The sequence below is a fragment of the Bactrocera oleae genome, chromosome 4 (genome assembly GCF_042242935.1).
Source record: "Bactrocera oleae isolate idBacOlea1 chromosome 4, idBacOlea1, whole genome shotgun sequence".
NCBI lineage: Eukaryota > Metazoa > Arthropoda > Insecta > Diptera > Tephritidae > Bactrocera > Bactrocera oleae.
This window is the reverse complement of record NC_091538.1, coordinates 60,385,337-60,404,291: the sequence shown is the minus strand read 5'-3', so window position 1 is coordinate 60,404,291 and position 18,955 is coordinate 60,385,337. Positions and strand designations below refer to the sequence as shown.

The following is an 18,955-nucleotide window of genomic DNA, read 5'->3' as shown; positions in this document are numbered from 1 at the left end:
TTACATTAACTTTTCATTGAGTTTTTTTAAGAAATTATTATTTTTTAATAAAAAAAAAATCAAATTTGATTTATTACAAAAATAAATGTATGACTATTTATTTTTTTTTTAATTTTAGTTTTGTTTTGAATTTCTATTTTTTTAACTATAAATACGTAATGATTCTAGCCATCCAAAATATCTGTAATTATTTAAATTATGAAGTATTCACACATTTGACATTACTTTAATTGATTTTTGATATTTTTTACACCATTTTATTAATTCATTAAATTCATTTTTGGGATTGTCACGACTGCGAACGATTAATCTATTAAGCCAAACAAGTCAACCTGTTGACCAACTGACTGACTGACGCCCACACGCCGTTGCACGATCATACGCACACACAGACATACTAACGACGTCGCAGCCACCTCAACAGCAGCTCAAGTGCGCGCCACCATTTACAGCGCTTGGCAATTCTTCGGCCAATAACGAGTTGCCAATTTCAAATTTAGTTTTATTTTTCCTAACGAATAATCGATATTTTATAGACATTAGCCGACTGCTTACAAACATGCGAATCGCCTATTGTAAGTAATTTATTTAAGTTGCACTTGAGTAGACGCAGGCTTTAAAATTAGCATTTGAATTGCATAACACAAAAAAAATATGATAAATATAACAATGAAAACTTTGCAAAATGCAAGCAAAAAAATAAAAATGAAATTGCAAACGGATTGCATGTAGTGTGGCATTTTTGGTGCGCGACCTCTAGGCTGTTGAATGCCGTTGTTCTTGTTGCCATGTTGGTGTGGGCATTCAGTGTGAAAGATCATCGATCATGTTAAATGCGGACTTTATCGAATTTATTTATTTGCAAATTTATAATTCTTTTTTGTTTTTTTGTTTGTGTGTTATGGCTGTGTGCTGCATGCCACACAAGTTGTTATGCAAATTTTGTTGTTCATAATGGACCATAACTGATCGCTAGCTAGCTGATCGAGTGCTAGCAATTGAACGCTCCCACGAACACTCGGACGATCGGGTGCAGTATTGGACCACCAGAAGAGTAGGGCGCAGCTTATTATTTATGTTTTTTAATCTTTAATGTGTCTAGTTGACCTTTTGGTTTTTTTTTAACGAATAGCTTTTAGCAGTCTGCGAAAATTATGAAAAATTTAGGAAGATACTATATAATACCCTTCGTAAATTTAATTAAACTTTTTTTTCGAAGCAAAATTATTTTTATATTATTATTTTTAATTTTTTTGATTGATTTGTTTTTATGCAAAATTTTTTTAATTTCAATTGTTAACAGCTTCTCGCTAACGGTGTTTCGACGCAGCAGGTAAACAAAAGAAATAAATATTAAATTTTATGCTTTTTGGAATCATAAAAACCAAAAACAAAAAAAAATATTAAAACAACAGTTAAATCATTAATTAGCACACCAGCTAAATTCGCGGAAGTGTGAGAATTTACGCTGTATATATGTAAATATAAATATAAACAAAGAACAAAATAAATGAAAACTAACAAATAGAAAACGTTAAACGTCAAAAAATCTCCAACTCCCTAAAAATTAGTTAACAACACGCGTACGTCGGCGCCTCGCCGAGTTCATTGTGCTGTTCTATTTCACTAATTGGACTAACTATTATTGGCTTAGCGGTGTGTGGTGCTAAGTTTTTTGCAATTTATACCCATATACACATGTACATACATACATTAGCTAATTAATGCTTGTTTAAACATATTCTTCTTACTGACCGATTCATTTATAAAAATTTGTGGCGATGGTGGGATGTTCCTAATATCAAATACATAGACTATAATTAAAATTTTGTTGGAAGTTTCTACTATCGGAAATTTAAAATTTTTCGCCTTTGTAATTATATAGTAAAAATTATTTTCATTAGTTGCGATTTCTTTTTCCTGGCAAATTAGTATGACATTTTCTTAATTAAAACTCTTCCGTCTTTTTGTGAGATTTTACTTCATTAGTATCTCACTTTTTCGTAGGTTTCGGGAATTTTGAAGAGTTTTTAAAATTCTTTCCTTTAATTTTTCCTATAATTTTTATAACACAAAGAGCAAAGAGATGAGAGCATGCTTCAATAAATTTACGGTAACCATTCTTACTAAGCACACCTAATGTTGAATACTTCAAAAACATTTTTTTTTTCATATTTCGCTGGATTATTTCTTTAAAAATATACACTAAAATTTTAAATCGATGTCTCAAATAGGTTTCGAGTTACAGGCTTCTAAAATGTGACCGCTCAATTCAATCAGCTTAATACATTTATTTTAAAACTCGAAACGTCATTTTTCGAATGTGCTTTAGTGATTAGTCAAAGACAAATGATCCGATTATCTACAATCAGATTGTTTATGCAGTTCTCCATACCCATCAGTTTTTTTGATCTGAGCAATTTTTTTTTAAAACCGCCGCCATTTCGTCCAATTATGGATTTTTTTCGACCGTAGTTCAGAGTATGGACAATATCTTTGAAAAATATTTATTTTTAAATTTTAATCCACAGGGACGGCCGGAAGGACTGCAGCAGTGGTGTACCGTTTTTGAGCGCCATCGGCGATCTCGTGTAACTTGAAAATTATTAAATTTTTTTTCCCAAAAATTTTGATGTGTGATGTTAAAATATTTCTTCCTTTTTAATATTAAAAAATTGCCATTTTTAGGCTGACATTAAGTGTACCTCTCAAGCTTTTTTTATTTACTTAAACTGTTATTATGTTAATATACGTGCGCAATTTTTCAGCAGTATTCATTGCTTACTTTGTGCGCAGCTGCCGCTAAGGTTAAACGTGTTTTTATGAGCTTGGCGATTTTCGTTTGTCAAAAAGCTCATATTTTTTCGTGAATTATATGAATACTATAACGATGTCTCAGCCTCCATATTCGCCAGACTTGGACCTGTGTGACTTTTTCCTATTTCCAGAAATAAAATAAATTTTGCAAGATAGAAGAAAGAGCTAGAGGCTATTTCAAAAACAAATTTGAGAAGTGTTTCAACGATTGGAAGAAGCGTTGGCATAAGTTCATAATATCGAAATGGGGGTGATGAATGTTAAAGTACTTTTTTCAAAAAACAAAAATTTCCGTTGTTTGTTGAACATACCTCTTATGCACTGATTGTAACGTTTTCTGTCTACTTTAGTGTAATCAGAATTCAAATTAAATAACGAATGTAAGCAGACACACATTTTGCTATATCAATTTACTCGCCAAATCTGGATTTACGCAGATGAGATCAATTTTGTATTAGAAAATTAAACTTATTTTAGTAACTTTTAGGTATACAATACAAAGCAGAAAAATATACCATAGCATGTGCTAGACTACTTTAAAGATTGCCAAGCTGTATGCGAAGCATCTGCAGTAATTTCAGCTTAACATTCTCCATTATTTAGGTATGAAAATAGTTAGTTGGTCTTCGATTCGCAATTTTTCTGCTCGCTAAATTTGAAATCTGTTCTGTTTAACAAAAAATGCAGCAAAAATTCTTTTAAGTATTGAAACTACCTGCTATATTATCTATACCTCTTTATGTTAGTCTATGTGACTTATGCGAGTTGTGTGTTCGATTCACTTTCTATAGTTTGTAACAATTCGAAAGTGTTTAATAAAACAATAGTAATGAACTGCGAATGATGAATATAAACAGATAAAAATATTTTCTTTATACTTTTTATGAAATTCCATGCGACAGCTGGTATCTTCGCACTAACTCCTCATCTTTATTACTGCTTTAAGCTAATTGTATTGTAGTTAACATTCGAAAACAATAAGGAAGTTGACTAAAATTATGGCAGCATAAAAAATGCTAAAAAATATTTTTAGCTATAACCAAGCTTACTCAAATTATCTATAAGGAACCGAATATTAACATGTCCAATATTTTTGGCTCAAATTTTATACCATAATAAAATTTGATATACTTATGAACTCGCTATATAAATATATATAACAACATTTTTATTTGCTGTCATAGTTATAAATTGAACATAAAGTCAAAATATGTTTGTATTTTTGCTAAAAGTTTGGTCTCCGAACGCTTCTAGTCATTCAAACGCTTCTACTGTTCCATAAATTTAGCAGCTACAAATATTTGTATTTGTCAACACTAAGAGCTTATAATTAATGTGGACAGCACTAATTTAGCTTTAAAATTTTACAATTTGTGAAATGAAATTAATATTTGAAATGCCGTTTGTATATTGGTTTTGGATGAATATGTAGTGCTTAAGCCAGTTTGTTGTGTTTGTTGTATTCTAAAACGAATTTTCATACAATTTGAATTAGGTAATCTATTCAGCCTTTCAATTATATTGATTACTTGTTTATTGACAAACAAATTTTAGCTATAAAACAACAACAGCAATACAGTTGATTTGTGGGCAGTGAATGGCATGGAACTAAATAAATCGCTGATGTAAAGAACTTTCAAAAATGCTAAATGGAAAATTTACCTGATTAATATTGAATGAAAGGAAACATAGCTGATGTCGAAAAAATTGAAAGATGAGCAAAATTTGCGGATGTGCGGATAAGTTTGTGCCAACTAATGACACGTAAAGAGACTGCGATATGATTATGCTTTTGTTGGTTTTTTTTTTTTAATTTGGTTTTTGGAATATTAAGATATTTGAAAGCAAACGCGCAAAATGGCAGACATTGTTTGGGTTAATAATTAAGCGTAACAATCAATTTTGCAGAAGAATAGAATGTGTTTGGAAAAAAAATCAAAAAACTAAAAACGAATCGAAAATATATTGCAGCGACAGCAAACAATTGGAGGCGATCAACACTGGTTGTTTTTTTTTGCTAACAGCTAGCCAAAAATAAGTTTAAAAAAAAATATTTCGAAAGAAGATACAGAATAGAACGTTGTTATTCCACTTCCTTAAGCCAGAAAGAAGCTAAACAAAAGACGAAGAAGTAAAAGGAAGCCAACAATATTAGAATGCGATTAAATAACAAATAACCAATCAAATCAGAGTCATAAATAATGACAGCGATAGTGACGAGAGTTAGCGTGATAGACAGCAGCGGATTGAAGCTTAATAGGATTGCGAATATTAAGTGAAAAAAACAACATTAATAATAATAATCATATAGAATAAAAGATGCAATTACCGAACAGCGTAGCTGTCACGATCGGCGCAGGCAAAAAAGGCGAATACGCCAAATATTACGATTTTAAGTAGGTGTTGGTTGCACATACAAAATATCACACATACATACACACAAACAATTGTAGCAATATACCTGCATTTCATTGCTGCTTTAAACTAGCAGTCGCTCATAATTGATTATCTTAATTAATTTTGTTGTATTAAAATTCCGTAGAATTATCACCATATATAGTATGGTAACATACAAACACACAAACACATAAATGTGTAAAGAAATTTTTAATTGAAAAATAATTACCATTAGAATTAAATTTGAAAAAAATATTAAATTAAAATCACATCTGTTTAGCATTCTAAGTGAGTGAGTGGCGGTAGGTATTCGCATACACATGTATGTAGATATTGGTATGTGTGTGTGTGTGTGTGTGTAGGGATGATCATTTTGCTTATTTTGCTTACTAAACGACTTATTGTTAATGAATAATGATTTATTGGTTATTAATAGCGGTATCTGTAATTGCTTGCAAGCAACAATGTAATTGCTTAGCTGATCGACTGCAAATACTCATAAGAAATGAATGTATATGCTCAAGAATTTCTTAATTATGTATGCGGATTAAGTTATTTTCAATCAGATAAGCTGGCAATAGAGTTGTAAAGCTCGGTGTAAGAGACTTATGGAATATTTTGATAGACTAATTGTTTGAAATTGTTAAAAAATGATTTACAAAAGAAAAATAAAAATTTTTCGATATTTATCAAAGAAAAAACTATTTTTTTCTAACTGTTTTTGTTAAAAAACTAAGAGAAAGTATTTGATATAATTAAAAAAATATATATATAATTATATGTATTTTTTGTATCAAAATAAAAATAACAATTTTTCTTCAATAAAATATCGATTTAATTATTTATCCACTTAAACTGACACCTCAAATTCACCTATTAAAAAATTTAATATAATTATATATTTTTCAAACAAATTATATATAAGTGTAACAATAAAAACTTACATCTGCAAAAAGCATCTTGTAGAAAGAGAATAGAATTATGGTATAAATCAAGAAGCTGCAGTTTTAATAAGATTAGTCGTATTTGATGTGTCATAATTCCGTCATTATTGCCGTCAGATTAATGTCGTTTTTGAATATACATTTCTCTATACTTCCTATGACACAACTCAACTTTAATTATATTGATTTATTGTACAGGGTATCTCAAGTTTGCCACGAAGTTTGTAACGCTCAGAAGCAAACATCTAAAGCCCTGTAAAGTGTATTATAAATGAGCAACGTGACGAGCTTAGTCGATGTAGACATGTCCGCCTGTCTATCTGTATATGCACGCAATAGTCCCTCAGTTTTTTTTAGATATCGATCAGAAATTTTGCACACGTCCTTTTCTCCGCTAGATAATGCGCACTTGCCCGAACTGCCGTTATGGGCCTACCATAAGGTATAGCTGTCATACAAACTAACCGATCAAAATCATGTCCAAATTTGACATAGATTACTGTCCAAGATTTTTTTTTTTTACAAAAATGTATGGCAACATCTTTCTAACTTACTTGACAAGTTGGTGGAAAAAAATTGAATTTAAACTGAAATATTATTATTATCAATCAAGTCTTATAACCCCATTGAAATATTGTCAATTTGATTTCTTTGAATTTGACGATATGAGAAGCGGGCTTTTGTTGGTAAATCTATCTTCCATGTAATAACTATGATTAGTTGTACGAACTATAATACAAAAGACTTCTGAAATATCACAATTCCATGGCGTTATGTCGAACATATTTATATTACTTTATCACTATGTGACTAATATAATAACTTTACAAGGAATTGATTATACTGCTGCGCAAATGTAATGAATTCCACGGTTTTACAATCAAAAATTCTATAAAATGAGTCAACTTCGTAAACATCAATCCTATTCGTTTCCTTCACTATATTATAAATAATATAATTTTCTCTGTCTCAGTTCAGCTTACACGTAACTACTTATATCTCACAGCTTTCTTACTCTACATACCATACATTTCTGCACATATATTAATCTAATACAAGTATTCTAAAGCAAATCTTCGAACTCAAACATTGCTAAAAATGATAAAATCTCCTACAACAAACAAACAGGATTTTATGTTCGAATTTGCACAAACAAAAAAACATAATTGGTTTGAGATTTAAGACATCGGCGGTCATCTAGAACGCAGGTAAGAAATTTATTAGGCATCCGGTTCTCAACAACTGGTTCAAAGTTAACAATTCACATAAAATGAGCTAATGAACGATAAGGGCTTGGCGAGGCATGACAAAGAGATTATGTTTTATGTAGATAATAAATTTGAATTAAATTTTGCCTCTTAACAAATGGACAGTGATAGGCTAAATATGTACTAATATGCAAAACTGTCGCCTACATAAAATTATAAGTATAATACGAAGGTTAGATATACCTTTGTATTAATGATTGCTGCAATATTTTAATCTAGCGTCATAAATTTGAAAGTATTGAAATCGGTATTATTTGTAGGCAGAGTTACCATCTAGCTACAAAATGGTAAATTATTTAAGTCATACTTTTTGGAACAATTGATTACCTTAAATCTGTACATTTTAAAAATTTTAGGTCAAATGCTAACTTAAGATGGCATACAAGTATTTGTGACTGGGTTGCCATGTATGTATGTATTAGCGTAATTTTTAATTGTTTTTCTTGTAATTCATTAAAACGTGTCTAGATAAAGGTGTTTTTAAAATAATTATAAAAATATATATCATATAGTAGTGTTGCCATATGTCTACAATATTTAAAATAAAGTGAAACAATTCATTTTCGATGCAAAAAAATAGTGTATGTTCGCTTAAAGCACTATTAAGAAGTTTTGAAAGTACTGCATATGCGTACAAGTGAGGGTAAACATTAATTTTTTACCAGGGCTGCCGTTTAACTAAAACTTTTAAATATGAATATAATTAGTACTTAAAATCTGAAAATCGCAATTTCACTTTATAGTAAAGATGAATTTGGAAATTGAAGTGTATTAGTTATGTTTATATATTTAAACAGTGATGCCACACATTTGTATTAAAAATTAATTTAATAGAATCAATGTTTACAATTATAATGTATTGTACTTATATATATAATATAAGTACACGAGAATTATTTATGTCTGAAATTTTGAGTCTGTAACATTTCAGCATCTTTTGTTTTTATTATTTTGAGGTTAGGTATATTAAAGTTTTATCTGAAATTTAAAATAATCAAAATTTATTAAAAATGTTGCAGCTGTAGAAATGATTGTACTATTTTCCTAAAGATATGTTAAATATGCATAATATTCTAATAGAAATACTAAAAAAATAATCCAATTTATTTTAATCAGATTTTTGCTAAAATATTATTAATGAATACTTTCCTTCTAGGGAAAAGTAATAATTCATTACAATTAACAACTGGTACGTTTTTATTTACCATAATGGTGTTAAATTCAGAAAAATTGCATATGCACTTGTGCAGTTAATAACTGAAGGCAGACATTTATCAATCTGCCCTCGTATGCACATACATGTTTAAGTATATATAAGTAGATATATCAAGAAGTCGCAACGAGTTGCTATATAAAGAGCTCAGGTTTGACATTTTAATGTATTTATGTAAATACATCCAGATATGTTTGTAAATTAATATGTATGTATATGTGTATGTGTTAGTTTTTATTTTATATATTTTTTGGTGCATTTAAATGAATTTTTGCTTGAACGCTTAGCTATCAAATATATTGTCGATTAGCTGGTTTATTTTCATCATCGGCTTATGGTTTGAGTCTTCATACCTTTTATATGGATACATTGAAATATATATGCATGTGTATAGATATGCATATATATATGCATTATTATTTAAGTGGCCTGCTGCAGATTAAAGACAGAGTTTATTTATTTCTTTTAATTTTTTTTTATTGCTTGTTTTTTTTTTTGTAATTTGTTAATTTTTGTATTGCTCTTTAATTATATCCCATATATTTTTTAACGCATTTATAACTTTTTTATATTTTGTGCTCAACCAACTTCTGGTTTGTTTACCTCGCAAATCCGTGTTTGCTCTGCTTTATTCGATCTTTTTTTCGTATTTTAGTTCATTTTTGCTTGCTTTATGTTTCATTTTTTATTTCTTTATTGCTTCGTGCCAATTTTTGAATCAAGCATTTGATTGTTTCTGCTCAAGTTTAGCTTAAATTTCAGCTATTTTGTTTTGTTATTATTTAGATTACACTTTTGTGAGCATATATAATACATAAATATACTTGTGTGTGGGTGTTTTTGTTATAGTTTTATAATAAATCATGCGGATACTCTATTTGAAACATGGAAGAGATACAGGTGGAGATAAATATTAATTATACAAAAAAAAAAAGGAATTGAAATAAAAAAATAAATTAAAAAAATAAAATTATAAAATAAAAAGTAAAAAAAAAAATAATAGTATTCAAACCTTTAGTATATAAACAAATTAATTTAGGGGTGGGTAGTGAATTTAAAAAATTCGAATTTTTATTTTTGTACTTATATCGATTATAGTATATATTTGAAAACATTTTCGGAAAATTTGTAGTTAGCGTTCAAAGAATTGATAATAATTTCGTTTTTTAAGTCAAAAATTTTTCACGTAAACTATTTTTTTCAGAAGATACCATTTTAACAAAAATCAAAATTTTGACTATTCTTTCGTCCATTATCTGTAATTATTATAAAAATAGTTTATTTTTTGGGTTTCGGATTTCAGATACTTTTATACAGAAAAATCTATCACACCGGCAAACACCTTTTTTCCGAGGTACTCCTGGAGATCAGCTGCGGAACCAAAGGAATCCAAAATTTTTTAAAATTAATCACCGATGTTTAAGTGACATTAATTTCTGTAAATGCACATTATTTTTGTTTACTTATTAAATAAGATGCCCTACCAAAAAAAAAAAAACACGAAAAGCGCGTGTTTTCTGACTTGCAAGTAAATATAACACTTTAAATAAAATATTTGTAAAGGGAAAAATAATAATGTAATTATTTTTATTAATTTCCTTTTTTTTACTTTTTATTTATATTTTTTTATTCCTTTATAAATTCAATTAAAAAACGTTTTTTTGTATAGTCAACACTGATTTCAAACTGTATCTCTGAAAATTAAAAGAAATTATCCAAAAAATCAAATATAACGCGATTTATATGCACGCAAGGTGCTGCGGTATAGAAGAAAGAGTTGGAATAAATATAGTTGAAAAAAAACTAAAAAACACGCTTTTAAAGCACTACAAATACTATACAATACAAAAAATACTAGTATTATTGTGAGAAAATCATGGGATGATTTGTGCCATATTTTTCATATATCGAGCACATTACACTTTACTCACAATAATATAAGTATTTTTTGGTTCAATATTTCTGTCAGTTTATATAAGAAATTATTTTTCACTTTGTAGTTTGAACTGCTTTAAAAGCGTATTTTTTAGTTTCTTTATACTATATTTACTAATTTAATGTGCTTTAAAAGCATATTTAGTATTTTAAACCATACTTATTATTTAGCCTCACGTGATATTTTCACTTTCTTTAAGGATGCGTTGGAGTAAATTTGCTATCCAAATGACAGCATGGATAGTTGTTGCTCTTAGCAGCCTAGCTTTAGGGGAATTTTTTTGCAGGATGGATAGTTCATGCTTTTACCTGCATAGTTTTATAATCGTAGTGCGATTTCGCACATTTTCACGGTGTGTGATAGCGGGTAACCTCACATATCAAATATGGTTGAAATTAGTTCGATAGTTCCAGAGACATGGAAGTTCATCTAAAGGTGAGTGGTGCAGCGCCCATTTTTTAATTTTTACACCTCCTCTTATAAGGCTCTCCCCTACTATCTTGTTTGTGAAATTTATTGCTTATGGCGCATTTTTAGTAGTTTTCAACGTAAATGTCTTATGGGGAGTGGGCTTGGTTATTATTTGATTTTACCCATTTTCGTAGCGTATAAAAAAGTGCTAAAAGGACTTCCTCCCAGCAAATTTTCTTGGGTGCCAAGGAACATATGTGCAAGTCATCAATATATCTTAATTTATATTCAAGTTATTGTTTGCACAGAAAAAATTTACAAACATACACACAAACATAAAGCAGTAGGGCAGATCATATTGTCGCCAAGCAGCTGAGCTGAGCAAATAATAGTGTCACCTACATAACATAAGCATGAATAATACATATTTACAAATATATACACGCACACATATGCAATTTATTGTAAACATATACAATACATGTACAATACAATAAAAACGCAAGCAACCTGTCGATTAGATAACGCGCACCACAAAGTCTAACTCCACAAGCGGCGCATCAGCGTTCCAAAAATGTTAAACTCTTGTATATGCGTATGTATGTATGTGTGTAGTTACATTTCGCAGCATTTCTCGGCTGCCTGGTAGCGCCGGCAAAGCGAGTGACACCAGTTGAAGTGACGTCTCAATGCGTCGGCGGCTGCGACTGCGCATAATAATAAAGTATAAAGTTTGATAAACATACATACACACGTATAGTCATATGTTTAAGTATTGTATATATATACTCGTCTGCCAACAATTGTGGGAGTTTTTTCGCTGTTATTGTGATTTCGATGATGGCGGCAGTTTGTGCGTTTAACATCATATGCTCTTTTTCTTCTTCTTATTAACAAAGAAATTCCACTTTTATAATTACATTTGTATAATTTCTTTTAAACTATACTCTTTTAATTTTTTGCCTCTTTGTTAGTGCAAATAAAAATAATAAAAATTGTGTCAACATGATTTCGTAATTTCACACATAAATATATACATACATACAAACATACAAATGAACATCTTTTTTATGAATAAAATATGGCTTTATGCGGCATTAATAAACAAAAAAAAAATTTAGTTACTAAATTTGCAGGGCTTATATGAGCCGCATATATCATAGGTAGTGGCAAACATTATATTTTGAAATAATTCCTGGGTTTTCGTGTAAGACATGTGGGTGCATTACAATGGCATCGTAATAAAATGTATGTGTTAGGGCAAGTGTTTTTTGAGCAGATAAGACGGAAGTTTCATGGCGAATTCAACATAAATAAATAATATTAATTTTAGATGTTTTCCATACGCCAAACCTTGGAGAGTGGCGAATAAAACGAACTACTCGTATAAATCACATAGATATGCAGAAGAAAATAGAGAGAGAACACTCATAGCAAGCACTTTAATTTATTCCATGCTATCTTGTATGTCACATAATTCTAATAGATCTGCTTACACATGACTAACAAAAAAGTGGCGAAACGAAGATGCCTTTTGTTACTAACTATTTAAGTATTAAGCCTTTAGGATTTGAACTACAAACATTTTAACTAATTTTTAAGGCTATCGATAGCGCTTATACTAAGTGTCACTGCGTTAGGTTATGAAAGGTGGCAATAACTAGACTCAGTGGGAAAAATCAGTAAAAATCATATAGGTACTCAGTCATATAGGAATAAAAGGAAACAAAAAGACAGACGAGTTGGCCCGCTTGAAGGCAGCCAGTAACACAATTCCTCTAAGTTGTCCAGGATTATTTAACACCTTAATAGGCTTCTTGAAGCAATGGACTCTAGAAACACAGCTAAGGTCTTGGAACTCTAGTAATACAGAACAAACTACTAAGATAATAAGCAGTTTCTTTAACATATAATCGTAATTCAAGCTATTCAAGTAATACAATACTGATTTGGTCAGTATAATAAGACGTGAGGCGAGTATGGTAATTAGTAGACTTTCATATTTGATTAAATAGATAAAACAAATCGTAATAAAGTAAAATAACTTTATAATTATTAAATACTTTATATTTTACTAGTTAAGTTAGTTCAAAAAAGACTGAGTACACATATGTATACTAGAATAAAGCGTATGCTCATACAGAATTTAAATTTAGCTATATATATATTCTTATAGAGCCAAAAAACTTTAAATAAATTTTATTAAAGCATTCAGAATAGCCTCATCAAAGGCAAGAGCAAGTTGACGTGTATTATGAACGCTTTTGTAGAGTAGCCACACGTATGAAATACAAAAGCAACTGCAGTGTGTAGGTATTAAACATATATTAAATGAGAAAACAGTTCAACCAGAGTTGCCAGCATAACAAATATAAATTTTGCCAATAAGATACAAATATACAATATATATACATATATTTTAAGTTTTGAGTACGCAAAGAAGATTTCACAGCAGATGTTCTTTTTAAATTTAGTATCGACATATAGTTCTCTTGTATTTTTGAGAACTCAGTATTGCTTTGAAGTAGCCTATGACGCATTGAATGACAAAATGTCAGTTGCAAAAACGTTATTAACAGCTGATCAAAGTATTGACAAGCCAGTGATGATATGAAAATTAACTGTCTGTTCCTTAGGATTGATTTTTACTGCCGGAAACTATTGATGATTATGTAGAATATATTCGGAAAGAATACTAACAATAAATAGTTAGTATATAAATATATTGGAAAATATTTATATTTTTAACAGCTATTTAAAAACACTTACCTTTTTCTCCTTTTCAATTCGCGGATTTCCGGAAGTCAATATATAAAATGTTATTATTTATATTTCGTTGCACACAAATATTTTTTTAACACATAATCAGAATCAGAATCTGATTGAAAATAAGTTTTTTTTCTTTTATTTTACTTCGCACTTGTAATTGAAGGTTGAGGCACACACATACACAGAATTCTTTCCGATCCTTTGAGAAAGAGAGAAGAAGAAATGATGAAAATGAGGTTAAATTTTTGGATCTTTTTAAAGTAAAAAAATAATTTATATTAACTACAAAAAGTCATGCAAAAAATTAAAGTACCAAAAGTATTTAGTTTTTATAGCACATATTTTTCATTCTAGTTTAGTTTTTAGATTTTTGGTTTGAAGTAAAATTATTATTTGATAGTTTTTGTTTTTTTGTAATTTTGGAAATTATATATAATATTTGCAGTATATTTTCTTCTCTATGTGTATAAATATTATATTTATCTTAATTTTCTTGATGTTCATTTTTCATAACGGTTGTTTTTCAAAAACGTTTTTAATCAGAAAACCAAGAATATTTGGAATTATTTTAAAAGTTATTTCATTTAATTACAAACAAAAACTCCAAAACGAACGAATAGTTTCTGCTCTTTAAGAAAATATCAATCGCAGAGGCAAACACAGCAACAAACACGCCGAAATACAGTGAAAAGCGTTGAGTAAAATATTTGAAAACTTCGAAAAATGCAACGAACACGCATGCGCTAACTAGGGACAAAGAAGAAAAGTAAATAAATAAAATTCATACGCCAACGGCAGAAGACGACCATATTCAATAATGAAAAAAACCAAAACAACAATAAAACCAAAAATATTAATGCAAGCAAAGAAACAAAAAAACAAAAAAAAAACGGCAGCCAGACGGCCGTGACTGCGATGGACAACTGAGCCGGTGGCAGCGACAAAAACTACTACTACAACAATAAAAACAACAAAAAATAGCCTGCAAGCTTTTGGCGTATTATTGCCCGCTTCAGTGGCGATTATCGCTGCGCTTGGCGTCGCCGTCGCCACAGCTGTTGGTTGCGGCTGATCTTATGCAATTGTTTTTGCGATCTCTTCTTTGCTCATTGCCTTCACAAACTGTTGGCGCATGCGTCAAGTCTCGTTTTCATATTTTTTTATGCGCTTATGAGTGTGCTTTGTATGGCTAGCTCCGAAGACGGTTGGAAGAAGTCGTCGATATTTTTGCAAAGTGCATTTCGATTTTGCGGTAAAAAAGATAATTTTCTTTTGTTTTTATGGTTTCATTGTATTTGCCATTGTTTATTTGCAAAGATTTTCTTAATTATATATGCTCTCTTAATTGTTGCGCGATTTCCGTCTGCGCATTCGTATCCACTGAAAGACATGAATGTAAAAAGTCGCTTGGCTGCTTTGTGGCGCTGTGCTCTGCTGACCAAGATTCGCGTGCGCATGCGCTACTCATTCGCCAAAGTGAAATGCGCTTAAAGCAGTTGAAAATGAAATGGGAAAATAAAATGAATGAAAGAAAAAATGGTGCATTTGGGAAAAACACGATTAAATGCCCGAATTCAAGTTCAATTTGTGTTGTGCATTTTTGTTTACGAAATACTTAATTATGCTGAAAGAAAATTAAACGCGATTATGGGTGAAAATTGAAAATTTTTAAGTGTTTTGTGAAGAGTGAAATGAAAAAAAAATTAAATAACTTTTAATTGCTATTAGTTGCTTTCTTTGCTTGTTGGGCTTGAAAGCAATTGAGAAATTTGTATAAAAATTTGCAACTGAAAATGATCAAATGAAATAAATCAATGGGTTTTGCCACCAGAAATACAGTTTTAGCACAAAAATTTGCGAGCGAAAATAATACAAAAAAAAATCCAAAGGTAGTTGATTATTTATTATTATTTTTATTTATTAATATTTTATTTAATTTTTTTTTTTTGTTTTTAAACAGTCAATATATTTTAAAACATTTCAATAGTTGAAGTTAAGCTACTTGTTCTCAAATTGAACACTTTTTACTTTATTAAGAATTTCCAATTTAAAATAAAAATAAATTTTTTTTTGACGTTAATTTTTTTCATGAGTAAGGAGCTTGGTTTTTCATTAACCTAATTATTGTTGTAAAAAAAACACACACACAAAACAAAAAATACAATTCTTAATTTAATTTTTATTAATTTTAATTTAATACTATTTTTCTTTGTTTATTTTAGGATATTTTAATTTCTTAATTTAGTTTTTTTTTATTAATTTAAAGCTATTAATAATAACCGACTATTTTTAAAAATTCTTTTATTTTTATTAAACAATTTTTTTTTTTGGTTTACCATACTTTAGAATATTAAACTTTTTTTTTCATGCGTGAAAACCTTATTTTTTCTTTAATGTGAATGTCGCGTAAAAAAAAGCAAAAACAAAACAAAAAACACTTCTGAAATTTCTATTCATAATTTATTGAATTATTATAATTTTATTTTAGTAAGTTTTCAAATTTAATTTTAAAAATCAGTTTTGTTTATTTTAAAATAATATTCCACAATAATTTTTTGTGGCTTCTAAATTTTTTGCATTAGTTTTTTAATTAAAAACATTTTTTTCTCGTTTTATATAATATGTATATATTATATATATATGCACATATTTTATTTTTGATTATAAAAAATAATTTCGCTATGATTTTTTGTTTTGTGCTTTTTTGATATGTGTGATAGTATATTTTAATTAAAAAAATATATTTTGTCAAAACCAGAAAAATAAATATTTTTTAAATTAAATTTGGGTATTAAAATAAAATTAATATATATTTAGGTAATAAAAATTGGTTGTGTGTTTAGAAAGAATTTCGATTATGTATGATATATTAAAACTCATTTATTCAGTACATTGTAGTTTTGGTACGATTCCAAAAAATTTTTTTTGGTTTTAATACAAATTTTTTTTAAAGCACATAAAAATAATTTATATGAATTTTGTAATGAAGTTCATATTTGCAAACAGTATTTTTGAACTCAAATTGTTGCAATAAGAGGTTTTTAATTTGATTGCCAGTAAGAAAAGTAAAAAACGGGAAAATATGGCAAGAAATATTTACTTGCTGCTAAAAAGTAAAATAAAAAATTCTGAACATATTTGAACATTTGAACTTTTTGTTCGATATTTTGAATTTTTGGTTTTGTTTTTCATATTATTTTAATTGTTTTTCTGTTAGGGCCTAAAGATTGTATCCACTTTTTTAGTTTCATATTCAAACACTTGTATATAATTTTTATTTTTATGCATATGTAGTCGTCAGCTTCATTTATTTTTAATTCTGAGGTCTTTAATTTTTTTGATTGAAAAATTAAAATAAAAAAAAAAATTAAATTACTAAAATGTACTAAATTAATTTTTTCTTTGTAGTTTTTATTTTTTTTTTATATTAATAGTAGTGTTTTTTAGGGCCACAAAAACCAAAAAAAGTCTTAATTACTCAAATGTATTTAATTTTTTTAAATTAATTGAAGTTTTACTTATTAAAAGAATTATTATAATTATATACACGTGACATATACATATCTTCCAAACAAATCTCAATTAAGCCATAAAGCCTTCAATGCGCATTAGCAATTTAATAAATTCGCAATTAACAAAACAAAGCATCGACTAAGCGCCAGCTAAAATCTAACCATATAACACAAACACATTTCTGATAGCTTTTCTACTTTCAGCAAATATTTAAAACTACAAAATTACTGTTTACTGACAAACAGCCGCAAAAAAGTGTTCACTTTTTATTTTTACTTATTTCTTTGCTTTTCACCCAACAATCAACGAATTCGCTTGCATTTCCTATATGTCAACAACCAAAAAATGGCAATTTGCCTCTTCCCTTATGCGCTGCGCTTTAGCGTCGTGCATTTCACTTTGCACTCTGCACTTTTCGAGCGCATCTTCAATGAAAATGCACTTAAATATTTGGTTAGTTGTTGTTGTTTTAGTTTTTTTTCTGATTTTTTCGGTTTTTGTGTGTTTTCGGAGAGTTTTTGCCATTTGTTTGTTGTATGTAATTTCTTTTATTTGTTTTTGTTGTGTTTGTTTACAACGTTTTTTCATTTGTCAGTCGGTTGCGTTGATTTGCTGTTTTTCTTTCATTTTCGTTTCTTTGCCTTTTTTGCAACACACAAGTTCGCACTTTCGATTTCGTTCACAAGCGCATAACGTTTATCATCTTCTTTATTCGCTTCGTTTTATCATGGAAATATTTCCTTAACCTTATTTGCTTCAACGCACCGAAATCAAAAAAAAAAAAACAATTTACAAGTATATATATATATATATATATTTATTGGTTTCTTTCACTTCGTTTTATTGATTTTGAATTCGTTTCTGACACGCTTTATTATTTTGCTGCTTTATAAAATATTTTTAAGGAAAAAAAAAAAAACCAAAAAATTAAATAAAATGCCATAAGAAAACCGCACGAAAATGCTCAAATTCACCTCAGCGCTCGGCTCCAAGTAGTTTGGCGCTGCCGTTGGAGACTTAGCGCACAGCCCGTTCACACAGACGTTAAGCGGAGTTGTACTGCCGGATCCGCGTTCGTCGACCCGATCAATACGAACACTGAAAAAGAACTAAACTCGCAACGATCGCTTGACAACGCTGCTCAGCTTCGCTGCCACGACGATGGCGATGTCGATGACGATCACGTTGTAGCGATGACGAAGATCGGCCGAGCACCATCCAATGAGGAAAAATAAAAGAAGCTCCAACTGGCTGTGTTTGTTGTCTGATATTGTTGTTGTTGTTGTGCGTTCACAAACTCACGCGCTTGCTCAGCTGTAAGCTTCGCTTATTATTGCTGTTGTTGTGCTTTGGTCAAAAACATTTCGGTTGTGTTCGACGCGCGTTGCGAAGGTGTTGAGCGCCATGCAAAACCGTATTAAACAGCTGAGCGAACGCACCTGCCTTACTGCCTTTAGTGTTGCTATTGTTGTTGCGCCAACATGTTGCGTTTGGCCGCCAAAGCGCCAGCGCTTCACAAACTTTTTGCTTGCACACAAATTGTCACTTTGCATAACAGTGTTTTTCCGTCATTTGTTGTTGTTGTTTTTGTGTTTTCACACGTCACGCTGACTCTGCAATATTTGCCGTCTTCACTCGCTCGGTGCGATCTGCCTTAACGACCTTGACTTCCTTAATCATCTCACAC

The 18,955-nt window shown here is 29.5% G+C and overlaps 1 protein-coding gene across 2 annotated transcripts in view; it reads right to left on the bottom strand.

Annotated features, from left to right (window-relative positions):
* Positions 1-18,386, bottom strand: part of LOC106623039 (uncharacterized) — a 155,143-nt gene extending 136,757 nt beyond the window's left edge. For both annotated transcript variants that reach the window (XM_070108421.1, XM_070108422.1), the window contains exons 1-2: positions 18,243-18,386; positions 13,756-13,954 (exon numbers count right to left, since the gene is read on the bottom strand). The gene's annotated coding sequence lies outside the window, so the exon portion shown is untranslated. The remainder of the gene's footprint in view (positions 1-13,755; positions 13,955-18,242) is intronic.
* Between the last annotated feature and the right edge of the window lie 569 nt (positions 18,387-18,955).